This window comes from Trachurus trachurus, assembly GCF_905171665.1.
Source record: "Trachurus trachurus genome assembly, chromosome: 15".
Lineage (NCBI taxonomy): Eukaryota > Metazoa > Chordata > Actinopteri > Carangiformes > Carangidae > Trachurus > Trachurus trachurus.
The window spans coordinates 28,733,661-28,747,104 of record NC_139906.1 but is presented as its reverse complement, the minus strand read 5'-3'; the positions used below and the strand labels follow the sequence as shown (position 1 = coordinate 28,747,104).

General features: G+C 42.4%; 1 protein-coding gene across 1 annotated transcript in view; it reads right to left on the bottom strand.

The window, feature by feature from the left end:
* Positions 1 to 8,826, bottom strand: part of LOC310998082 (heterogeneous nuclear ribonucleoprotein L-like) — a 156,703-nt gene extending 147,877 nt beyond the window's left edge. The window contains exon 1 of the mRNA XM_083987981.1: positions 8,629 to 8,826. The gene's annotated coding sequence lies outside the window, so the exon portion shown is untranslated. The remainder of the gene's footprint in view (positions 1 to 8,628) is intronic.
* Positions 8,827 to 13,444: the final 4,618 nt, after the last annotated feature.

Sequence of the window (13,444 nt, the reverse complement as noted above, 5' to 3'; positions counted from 1 at the left end):
TCTTCTCTATGTTGCATTTTTAGCAGCTATCTGAGTCCCATCGCCAATGACACCAAAAAAACTAGCCTTTTCTGACCAGCAGCCAATCAATTCGTGCATCTCTAGAGAAAAGTAGACAATGTTTCACAGATAGATTTATTAGAAAAGAAGCCAGTGATTCTTCTGACCTAATTTCCCCAGGCAGCTTATTCCAGAGTTACAGTGCAAAGGCTCTTTCACTTCTGCTTCTCTGCCTCTGCCCCGGGATCTGAGGCTATGAACTGGTTCATATGCACCTAGGAGATCAAATATAAACATGGAGTAAGGCCAGAAAGAGAAAGTGAACTGTATGGTTCAAGATCAGTTCTAAACATACTGGGAACCAGTGCAAGAGGCTGATACTGGTGTGATAGGTCACTTGTCTTAGACCGTGTTAAAAGTCTGATGTTCTGGATGGTTTGTAGTCTAGTCAGAGATTTGTGGGTGAAATAGGTAAAGTGTGAGGAGATGTAAACATGCAAACTGGTCTCTGGTCTTTGAAAGTTGAGCACATAAAAACAGAACTATCTGGCATGGGGGTGTGTGCACAGAAGATGGAAGTGAGAACATCTGCTTTTTGTTGCTATTTGGGGAAGTGACCCTGGGATTAAAAACATTATTCCATTATTTTGAGAATTTAGAAATGATTGGAATTTAATTGTGGAGGGTAGTGAGGGACACGGAGGCACAAGGAGTCCCAGGTGAGTTTTGAAAAAAGGAAAAGAGTTTTTATTCACCCAAAAATGAGATCCTGTTCATTTCACAAAGAGTATTTATGTCCATATATCAAACTTAAAATCAAAAGTCTCTTAACTAAATCACCCCATTCACTCCATACTGCTGCAGGCACTTGGTAGAGTCTTACTGGCATTCCTCTGTTAAAGCCTGCTGCTTCCTGAGGTCCTTCCTTCTGCCCAACCTGGACACATGACCTTGACAGCAAACACGCCTCTGGTAAAATAAACAATCGAAAAAAGAACTGGAACAAGATGATTTTACATAATGTTTAACACATAAAGATGATCTAAATATGCTGCACATAGAATTTATGTATTTGCCAGCAAATAAAGTATGTAGGCTAAAATAAAAATACAGAGTTTTGTGTCATCATTTATGTGTTTATAGAATATGGATTTTTAACAGTTGCAGAGCATTTTTAGGAGACTAAAACCAGGATATCTTGGTCTCTGTTGTTTCAGTTTTGACATTATGTCTATGTTTGCACAGTGGAAGAATACAATATGTGCATTAAAGCAGCTCAGTCCTGACAATATTCTGGTTATGTGAATGGAAGATATATCCACACTTTTGACCGGTGCCATGTGCACTCGCTGTTTGTAATTAAATACATTAAATGTTAAAGAGAACACGATTTAGCTTTCTGTCTTTAATGTCATAGTGTCCCTAAAATCATTTATACATTAATTAGCATCATCTACATATAAGGAGCTGTAACTGTAAATTGTCAGCATGTTATTGGTTATGGTATGCGTTATTAATGCATTGCTCTGCAGAAAGGATGCTGTTTTGCTACCGAGTGCATTAAGCTTAGCACGATGATGAGGCCAATGGCCATGTCTGATGATTTGAGGGCCAAGATGTACAGACAAGATTAGCTCCTGATAATAATCTACATAGACATCCTAACCATTCTAACATGCCTAACTAGACTTTTTTTTTTTAACATCATCCTCTTGTAATTGCTATAGACTGACGATGTAGATCTTGTTCTGAGGTGTCACTAAGTCTCTTTGGATTAAATGCTCTGTTGAATCAGTGGTATATTCCTGCACTAAGGCTGCAGTTTTAGAACCACACTTCTAGCACCATGAGCTACCTGGAGGCTGAGTCAGGACTGTACCCTCCAAACTGTGTAAAAGTTTTAAGTGGTTGTTCCACCCAGTCCCTATTTTCTGTCTTTTTTATTGATTACTTAGAGTTGCTAATATATATTTCCACTAGATATTTGAAAAAATCTGTCGGCAAAACACAAGATGACATGCTGTGTATAAGGGTTATGTAGCTATATATTCTGCTGTAATAAATGAGGTAACGACCCCTGCAAATGTGCAGCACTGACACGTGGAGGTGGAGGAGAAATAACATGTTGCACTAATTCAATATGTTTCAGGACAATTGTATCATTATAAATATGGAAGATGGCTAAAAATAATGTCAAATTTTATATATATATATAATATATATATATATATATATATATATATATATATATATATATATATATATATATATATATATATATATTTATAAAGCTGTACATAGTCTTCTTCCTGAAAGGTATTTGTGTTCCATTTTCTTAGGAGGCAGTGTCATAAAAACCAGGGCCCTAAACATGTGGTCCTGAAACTGCAGGCTCCTGTTAGGAACATATTGTGCACTAAATTGTTAAAACAATTGGCTATATTTTCCATTATATTTATCTGTATAATAAAGGCTGGATGAGCTCGGTAAATTAAGTGACAATTTGTCATCTGATTGGCCCCCCCTCTTTTTTTTTCCTACCCAGACTATCATATTATAAAGGCTTTCAGTAATCTGGTGACCTCAGTTGACCTCTAACCTCCAGGTGTGATTAACATCTGTTTCATAGCAATGACAGTGCACTAGTTTATTCACCCTCCTTTATAACTAATGACATGTTACACAGGCTGATGTCCTGTGGAGAACAGCTCTTTGTTTTCTATGCTTTGATGGTAAATGTAAATCAGAACTATGTTCAAACACGGTTCGGGAATGTCTGCAGAGAGAGAGAGAGAGAGACTGAAAAATGATGGCAGGTATGATGGATGACAAAGAGCAGCATCGCTTTAATAATGCAGCGTGTAGCCGCTCACTCTGACACCCGCGTCTCCCTCTCTCTGCCCGTTTTCCTCCGCTCTCTAGTTTTAAACTGTGTTTCCTCCTTCTCTTCTCCCCTGTTTTTTTATTTTTTTTTATCTGGCCCACCATTCCCCCCCTCTCTCTTTCTCTCTCTCTGCGCACTCCTCTGCAGAGCGTGGAGAGCTGTCTGTTGACGCACCGACACCACGCGGCCAACCACGCGCCGTCTCTCCAAGGTGCAGGGACGGCGCCGGCCAATGAGACGGCCAGCAGGGGGGGCGGGACCTATCCGGTCCACTCACACCTCCACACAGAAAAAAAAATCAGTGGTGCTGGGAGAGAGAGAGAGCGACAGGGAACCGATGGTGCGGGCACTGAGACCGGAGACAGGAAGCGCAGACACGGGGAGAACACAGGAACAGGAACGCACTATTTTTTTTCTCATTTTACCCCCCTTTTTTTTCTACCGACGCAGCCGCTGCCATGGACGCGTCAGTGTGAGCCGCTCCACTGCTCTCCCAACAGGTTCCACAGCAGCAGCAGCAGCAGCAGCAGCAGCATGTCGACGGCAGAAGGAGCCGGACAGCGTGAGGAAGGGGAGTACGGAAGGGCGGCCAAGAGGCTGAAGACGGAGGAGAAGGAGGAGGGGGAAGAGGAGCTGGAGGAGGGGGAGGACTCGGACTCAGGCTCGCTGCCCGGGAACGGAGAGCCGGCGGCGGACAACCGGGCCCGCTGGAGCTCCGGACAGTACGGAGCAGGACGGAGGGTAAGGAGCGAGGTGTGTTATCTAACGACATCCTGCAGCACAGCATCACGACCGACTGTGTGTGTGTGTGCGTGTGTGCGCGCGCGCGCGCTGTTGTCATTCAGTCAGCGAGTGAGCAACCTCCTACCTGTCACAAACACACACACACACACACACACACACACACACACACACACACACACACACACACACACACACACACACACACACCACACACACACACACACACACACACACACACAGGCTTTAAAATGCAGACATTTAAAGCCAAACTATGATCATCATACACACAGGTGTGTTCTCTGTATCAGATCTAATAACATTAGAACCAGTTGGACCTGAATATTTAGCTAAATGTGTTTTTTTTATGATGTATTAACTAGGCGAGACACTACAGGCAACCCTGTTTTTTCATGCACTGATCAATTTTGAGATTTTGGGCTATTTTTCTTCCTTAACATGTATTCTCTCAGAAAAGTCAAAAGAAATGGTGGATAATCCACATTAAGGTGGTTATTTTACTTCATTTTGTCTCTTTTGTCTGTAAATTTTTCCTAAATTCACCAAAAGTTAACAGCTACTGTGACATACTGTGCTGTGTTGTCTGACTCATGTCATGTCAGGTGTCATTGTAAAGCTCTCTGGCTCCTGAACAATGATGTAGGCTCCAAGAATTGTCATTTCCTTTGTATTCGCAACCAATCGTAAAAGTACGATTGACATTAACAATCTATGGAATTTTACAGTACAAGTCTTTAGAGGCCGTTTCCTCAAAATTAGTTTTTCCTCAGACTCTGAGCAAATTAGCGATAGATATTGCCTCATTTAAACATAAAATTTGACAAAACTTGTAATACAAAAAATATTTGTCTTAATGTGAGTGATAAACTTGGGAAGTTTCATACTGATATCTGTTAGTTAAATTTTTTTTACCCTATTCACCTGTAGTGTCTCCCCTTAAAACACATAGAGCAATGTGTCAACTCTGTAGTTTTGGTTCATCATTTGTACACAACACAACAGCAACAAGCTGAGCTCCCATTGTTTGCAGGAACTGTCAACGCGTCATATGTCAGTGAAAGTGAGGATGTGCTGAATCCAGTCTCACTTCTTTAATCAGGTGTGTGTGTGTGTGTGTGTGTGTGTGTGTGTGTGTGTGTGTGTGTGTGTGTGTGTGTGTGTGTGTGTGTGTGTGTGTGTGTGTGTGTGTGTGGAGGAGACGAGAGATCCTGAGATGCTAATAATTCTGTAACTCAATCCACCTGCACGGTGCACGGTGCAGCACGCTCAGGCTGCAGCCAGCTCATGTTGTCATTAGTGAAGTGATGTGATGTTGGGTGTTTTGACGTAGAGGTTAACTCTTTGAGAATTCAGGCCTCTGTCATTGAAGAGATTTGTCAACTGTGTGCCAACACAAACACACAAGTTACACATAGTGTGAGTGTCACATTTCACAAATCATTGTTGCGTGAAGTTGCAATATGAGTGAAGCAGTCGCTGATCTCACGTTGCAGAAGTGTTGAAACCGGCCCGTGACTGCTGGTGGTAACTGAAGATGTGTTTTAATTAGATGGCCAGTTGTGGTTGATGAAGCGGTGACAGACAGCGCTGGTGCTGCTGACTGAGGACGACTCAGTCAGGACGTTTGACGTGAAAAGACGCGTGAGCTTCAACATGTTGCCTCCAGCTGCTGCCACCTGCATCAGATGCAGTTTGCATCATTATACAGTAGTGTTGTCACATCACTGCTCAGTGAATGAATGTGAAGTTTTTGGTTTTGGCTCTGATCCTGGGTCCTCTGCTGTCGTCCTATTGGTCAGATTCCATGTGTCAGTGTTGTTGATCCCTCCTCTGTTGCTCACCCTGAGGTTTCTCCCATTTTTCCCTGTTAAAAGGGTTTTCCCTTATTGTTGTTGTTGTTGGAGCTCCATAGTGTTATGTTATGTTATGTTATGTACTGATTTGTGATTAGTTTGAACATCATGTGACACTGACAACCACAGCAACCTAGATTAAAATATCACACTGCCATAACGCAACCAAAGAGCAACAAGTGTGTGTGTGGTGTGTGTGTTTATCTGGGTCAGTGACAAATACGAGTTGGCAGGATGACCAACACAAAAAAATCATTCCTCAGTCATTTGTTATGTTATGTTATGTTACATTTGAACCATTTTTTTTTAAACAAAAACAAGACTACTGGTAAATTCCCTCAAATGTCAAATGATGTGACCAAAAAAGATTGATAAATATTAAAGGGATAGTTCAACATTTTGGCAAATTGGCCCCTTGCCATAATCCCTATAGTCATAGCATTAGGTTCGTTACCTTTAATTGTTGGTGCAAGCTATTTTTAGAACGGCGGAGCAGAGCCGTGAGCTGCTCAGAGCTACACTACGGAGGCTAATGGGATTTCTTGGTTTCCCAAATCAAACTCATCAAATACACAATGCACCGACAATTAAAGGTAATGAACCTACTGTATGACTATAGGGATTATGGTAATGAGCCAATTTGCCAAAATGTTGAACTATCCCTTTAATATTTATCAATCTTTTTTGGTCACATCATTTGACATTTTGAGGGAATTTACCAGTAGTCTTGTTTTTGTTAAAAAAAATGGTTCAAATGTAACATAACATAACATAACAAATGACTGAGGAATGATTTTTTGTGTTGGTCATCCTGCCAACTCGTATTTGTCACTGACCCAGATAAACACACACACACACACACACACACTTGTTGCTCTTTGGTTGCGTTATGGCAGTGTGATATTTTAATCTAGGTTGCTGTGGTTGTCAGTGTCACATGATGTTCAAACTAATCACAAATCAGTACATAACATAACATAACATAACACTATGGAGCTCCAACAACAACAACAATAAGGAAAACCCTTTTAACAGGGAAAAATGGGAGAAACCTCAGGGTGAGCAACAGAGGAGGGTCAACAACACTGACACATGGAATCTGACCAATAGGACGACAGCAGAGGACCCAGGATCAGAGCCAAAACCAAAAACTTCACATTCATTCACTGAGCAGTGATGTGACAACACTACTGTATAATGATGCAAACTGCATCTGATGCAGGTGGCAGCAGCTGGAGGCAACATGTTGAAGCTCACGCGTCTTTTCACGTCAAACGTCCTGACTGAGTCGTCCTCAGTCAGCAGCACCAGCGCTGTCTGTCACCGCTTCATCAACCACAACTGGCCATCTAATTAAAACACATCTTCAGTTACCACCAGCAGTCACGGGCCGGTTTCAACACTTCTGCAACGTGAGATCAGCGACTGCTTCACTCATATTGCAACTTCACGCAACAATGATTTGTGAAATGTGACACTCACACTATGTGTAACTTGTGTGTTTGTGTTGGCACACAGTTGACAAATCTCTTCAATGACAGAGGCCTGAATTCTCAAAGAGTTAACCTCTACGTCAAAACACCCAACATCACATCACTTCACTAATGACAACATGAGCTGGCTGCAGCCTGAGCGTGCTGCACCGTGCACCGTGCAGGTGGATTGAGTTACAGAATTATTAGCATCTCAGGATCTCTCGTCTCCTCCACACACACACACACACACACACACACACACACACACACACACACACACACACACACACACACACACACACACACACACACACCACACACACACCTTATTAAAGAAGTGAGACTGGATTCAGCACATCCTCACTTCACTGACATATGACGCGTTGACAGTTCCTGCAAACAATGGGAGCTCAGCTTGTTGCTGTTGTGTTGTGTACAAATGATGAACCAAAACTACAGAGTTGACACATTGCTCTATGTGTTTTAAGGGGAGACACTACAGGTGAATAGGGTAAAAAAAATTTAACTAACAGATATCAGTATGAAACTTCCCAAGTTTATCACTCACATTAAGACAAATATTTTTTGTATTACAAGTTTTGTCAAATTTTATGTTTAAATGAGGCAATATCTATCGCTAATTTGCTCAGAGTCTGAGGAAAAACTAATTTTGAGGAAACGGCCTCTAAAGACTTGTACTGTAAAATTCCATAGATTGTTAATGTCAATCGTACTTTTACGATTGGTTGCGAATACAAAGGAAATGACAATTCTTGGAGCCTACATCATTGTTCAGGAGCCAGAGAGCTTTACAATGACACCTGACATGACATGAGTCAGACAACACAGCACAGTATGTCACAGTAGCTGTTAACTTTTGGTGAATTTAGGAAAAATTTACAGACAAAAGAGACAAAATGAAGTAAAATAACCACCTTAATGTGGATTATCCACCATTTCTTTTTGACTTTTCTGAGAGAATACATGTTAAGGAAGAAAAATAGCCCAAAATCTCAAAATTGATCAGTGCATGAAAAAACAGGGTTGCCTGTAGTGTCTCGCCTAGTTAATACATCATAAAAAAAACACATTTAGCTAAATATTCAGGTCCAACTGGTTCTAATGTTATTAGATCTGATACAGAGAACACACCTGTGTGTATGATGATCATAGTTTGGCTTTAAATGTCTGCATTTTAAAGCCTGTGTGTGTGTGTGTGTGTGTGTGTGTGTGTGTGTGTGTGGTGTGTGTGTGTGTGTGTGTGTGTGTGTGTGTGGTGTGTGTGTGTGTGTGTGTGTGTGTGTGTGTGTGTTTGTGACAGGTAGGAGGTTGCTCACTCGCTGACTGAATGACAACAGCGCGCGCGCGCGCACACACGCACACACACACACAGTCGGTCGTGATGCTGTGCTGCAGGATGTCGTTAGATAACACACCACGCTCCTTACCCTCCGTCCTGCTCCGTACTGTCCGGAGCTCCAGCGGGCCCGGTTGTCCGCCGCCGGCTCTCCGTTCCCGGGCAGCGAGCCTGAGTCCGAGTCCTCCCCCTCCTCCAGCTCCTCTTCCCCCTCCTCCTTCTCCTCCCGTCTTCAGCCTCTTGGCCGCCCTTCCGTACTCCCCTTCCTCACGCTGTCCGGCTCCTTCTGCCGTCGACATGCTGCTGCTGCTGCTGCTGCTGCTGCTGTGGAACCTGTTGGGAGAGCAGTGGAGCGGCTCACACTGACGCGTCCATGGCAGCGGCTGCGTCGGTAGAAAAAAAAGGGGGGTAAAATGAGAAAAAAAATAGTGCGTTCCTGTTCCTGTGTCTCCCCGTGTCTGCGCTCCTGTCTCCGTGTCTCAGTGCCGCACCATCGGTCCCTGTCGCTCTCTCTCTCTCCCAGCACCACTGATTTTTTTTCTGTGTGGAGTGTGAGTGGACCGGATAGGTCCCGCCCCCCCTGCTGGCCTCTCATTGGCCGGCGCCGTCCCTGCACCTTGGAGAGACGGCGCGTGGTTGGCCGCGTGGTGTCGGTGCGTCAACAGACAGCTCTCCACGCTCTGCAGAGGAGTGCGCAGAGAGAGAGAAAGAGAGAGGGGGGAATGGTGGGCCAGATAAAAAAAAATAAAAAACAGGGGAGAAGAGAAGGAGGAAACACAGTTAAAAACTAGAGAGCGGAGGAAAACGGGCAGAGAGAGGGAGACGCGGTGTCAGAGTGAGCGGCTACACGCTGCATTATTAAAGCGATGCTGCTCTTTGTCATCCATCATACCTGCCATCATTTTTCAGTCTCTCTCTCTCTCTCTCTGCAGACATCCCGAACCGTGTTTGAACATAGTTCTGATTTACATTTACCATCAAAGCATAGAAAACAAAGAGCTGTTCTCCACAGGACATCAGCCTGTGTAACATGTCATTAGTTATAAAGGAGGGGTGAATAAACTAGTGCACTGTCATTGCTATGAAACAGATGTTCAATCACACCTGGAGGTTAGAGGTCAACTGAGGTCACCAGATTACTGAAAGCCTTTATAATATTGATAGTCTGGGTAGGAAAAAAAAAGAGGGGGCCAATCAGATGACAAATTGTCACTTAATTTACCGAGCTCAACCAGCCTTTATTATACAGATAAATATAATGGAAAATATAGCCAATTGTTTTAACAATTTAGTGCACAATGTTCCTAACAGGAGCCTGCAGTTTCAGGACCACATGTTTAGGGCCCTGGTTTTTATGACACTGCCTCCTAAGAAAATGGAACACAAATACCTTTCAGGAAGAAGACAATGACAGCTTTATAAAATATATATATATATATATATATATATATAATATATATAAATAATATATATATATATATATATATATATATATATATAAAATTGACATTATTTTTTAGCCATCTTCCATATTTATAATGATACAATTGTCCTGAAACATATTGAATTAGTGCAACATGTTATTTTCTCCTCCACCTCCACGTGTCAGTGCTGCACATTTGCAGGGGTCGTTACCTCATTATTACAGCAGAATATATAGCTACATAACCCTTATACACAGCATGTCATCTTGTGTTTTGCCGACAGATTTTTTCAAATATCTAGTGGAAATATATATTATGCAACTCTAAGTAATCAATAAAAAAGACAGAAAATAGTGACTGGGTGGAACAACCACTTAAAACTTTTACACAGTTTGGAGGGTACAGTCCTGAACTCAGCCTCCAGGTAGCTCATGGTGCTAGAAGTGTGGTTCTAAAACTGCAGCCTTAGTGCAGGAATATACCACTGATTCAACAGAGCATTTAATCCAAAGAGACTTAGTGACACCTCAGAACAAGATCTACATCGTCAGTCTATAGCAATTACAAGAGGATGATGTTAAAAAAAAAAAGTCTAGTTAGGCATGTTAGAATGTTAGGATGTCTATGTAGATTATTATCAGGAGCTAATCTTGTCTGTACATCTTGGCCCTCAAATCATCAGACATGGCCATTGGCCTCATCATCGTGCTAAGCTTAATGCACTCGGTAGCAAAACAGCATCCTTTCTGCAGAGCAATGCATTAATAACGCATACCATAACCAATAACATGCTGACAATTTACAGTTACAGCTCCCTTATATGTAGATGATGCTAATTAATGTATAAATGATTTTAGGGACACAATGACATTAAAGACAGAAAGCTAAATCGTGTTCTCTTTAACATTTAATGTATTTAATTACAATACAGCGAGTGCACATGGCACCGGTCAAAAGTGTGGATATATCTTCCATTCACTTAACCATGAATATTGCAGGACTGAGCTGCTTTAATGCACATATTGTAAATCTTCCACTGTGCAAACAATAGACATAATGTCAAAACTGAAACAACAGAGACCAAGATATCCTGGTTTTTAGTCTCCTAAAAATGCCTCTGCAACTGTTAAAAATCCATATTCTATAAACACATAAATGATGACACAAAACTCTGTATTTTTATTTTAGCCTACATACTTATTTGCTGCAAATACATAAATTCTATGTGCAGCATATTTAGATCATCTTTATGTGTTAAACATTTATGTAAAATCATCTTGTTCCAGTTCTTTTTCGATTGTTTATTTTACCAGAGGCGTGTTTGCTGTCAAGGTCATGTGTCCAGGGTTGGGCAGAAGGAAGGACCTCAGGAAGCAGCAGGCTTTAACAGAGGAAGTGCCAGTAAGACTCTACCAAGTGCCTGCAGCAGTATGGAGTGAATGGGGTGATTTAGTTAAGAGACTTTTGATTTAAGTTTGATATATGGACATAAATACTCTTTGTGAAATGAACAGGATCTCATTTTGGGTGAATAAAACTCTTTTCCTTTTTTCAAAACTCACCTGGGACTCCTTGTGCCTCCGTGTCCCTCACATCCCTCCACAATTAAATTCCAATCATTTCTAAATTCTCAAAATAATGGAATAATGTTTTTAATCCCAGGGTCACTTCCCCAAATAGCAACAAAAAGCAGATGTTCTCACTTCCATCTTCTGTGCACACCCCCATGCAGATAGTTCTGTTTTTATGTGCTCAACTTTCAAAGACCCAGAGACCAGTTTGCATGTTTACATCTCCTCACACTTTACCTATTTCACCCACAAATCTCTGACTAGACTACAAACCATCCAGAACATCAGACTTTTAACACGGTCTAAGACAAGTGACCTCATCACACCAGTATCAGCCTCTTGCACTGGTTCCCAGTATGTTTTAGAACTGATCTTGAACCATACAGTTCACTTTCTCTTTCTGGCCTTACTCCATGTTTATATTTGATCTCCTAGGTGCATATGAACCAGTTCATAGCCTCAGATCCCGGGGCAGAGGCAGAGAAGCAGAAGTGAAAGAGCCTTTGCACTGTAACTCTGGAATAAGCTGCCTGGGGAAATTAGGTCAGAAGAATCACTGGCTTCTTTTCTAATAAATCTATCTGTGAAACATTGTCTACTTTTCTCTAGAGATGCACGAATTGATTGGCTGCTGGTCAGAAAAGGCTAGTTTTTTTGGTGTCATTGGCGATGGGACTCAGATAGCTGCTAAAAATGCAACATAGAGAAGACAGAGAGCAGCCGTACCACAGCAGCAACTGTGTGTGGACACACACACAGGAAAGGGTGACGCAAGAGCTCCGTCGAGCCGCTCCTGCTTGTTATATTACTGCTGCTGAGACTGATCTCAGAGCAGAACATCTCCACTGCCGTCCAGCTTTTACGCTCTTTGCACCAAGAAGCTGCAGGTTTTAGCATTTAAAATGTTGGTGTGTCCACTGGTGGTGGACATTTGCTGCCACGAGGAGCCAGATGAGAGTCTTGTTTAGTGTTCTGTGTGATGTCAACTAATGAGCATTCATTACCATGAGAACTTTATCTGACATCATTTCCTCTTGCGCCTTCTGTCTGAGTCACCTTTAATAAGAAGGTTTGATAAGAGGAAGCAGTGACCTGTTGTTAGAGGAAATTGCTGAGCCTCTTTTTTCAGAACACTGGGATGTTTTTAGAGATTTAGTCTGAGGAGGAAGAGACCAGACTCGTCCGTGAGAGCCAATAAACACCAACCCGCTGACTCGTCGGCTTTGTGCCGTTCCCTCCAGCCACCGCGCTCGCAGGACTCTTGCAAGCTGGAAATGTGTCAGTGATGCAAGGTGCCATTGTACTACACGTTAGTCAGTGGCTCAAATAACACACATTATGGCGACTGTGGTCTGAGTGTCACAAGGTCGGGGGCTGTGAACAAGCCTGTTGTGTATGCATGCGGCTCGGGGGGCTGACGTCACGAATGGAAAATGCAATATAGCTGTGACTTTCTGTCTAACCCTGCACACACACACACACACACACACACACACGCACACACACACACACACACACACACACACACACACACACACACACACACACACACACACACACACACACACACACACACACACACACACACATACACCTCATATTCCTCTTTGTCTAGTCTTTCTCACATGACCTGATTACACACACGCACGCACACACACACACACACACACTGATTCAGATCAATTTTCAGGCAGAGCAGCCCGACAGACAAGACTGCAGGTGAAAGATGAGATGCAGATGCTCGACAAACACACACACACACACACACACAAGCTTTTGATCAGGTGTAGCCGATGCTGCAATCTTTGCATCGGAGGGGACAGATATAGAAACAGTCTGACTTTGAATGTGCACATGAAACACAAGCTCAGTTCCAAACGTTGCCTCCTTTTCTATATGAACTGAACTGTAAAGAGGCTCTTCTGTATATTACAGTGAATGAACTCTTTCAGACGACCATCCTAAAACCAGAGGAGATGAATATGTTGCATTCTCAAGTAGACATAACTTTATTTGTCCTGACTCTACCTTTTAAAAACAGGAAGTATGCACAGACTCGCGGGGCACACACGTAAACAACAACTCCACCCTGCGCCAACCGATGACATCATATATTGA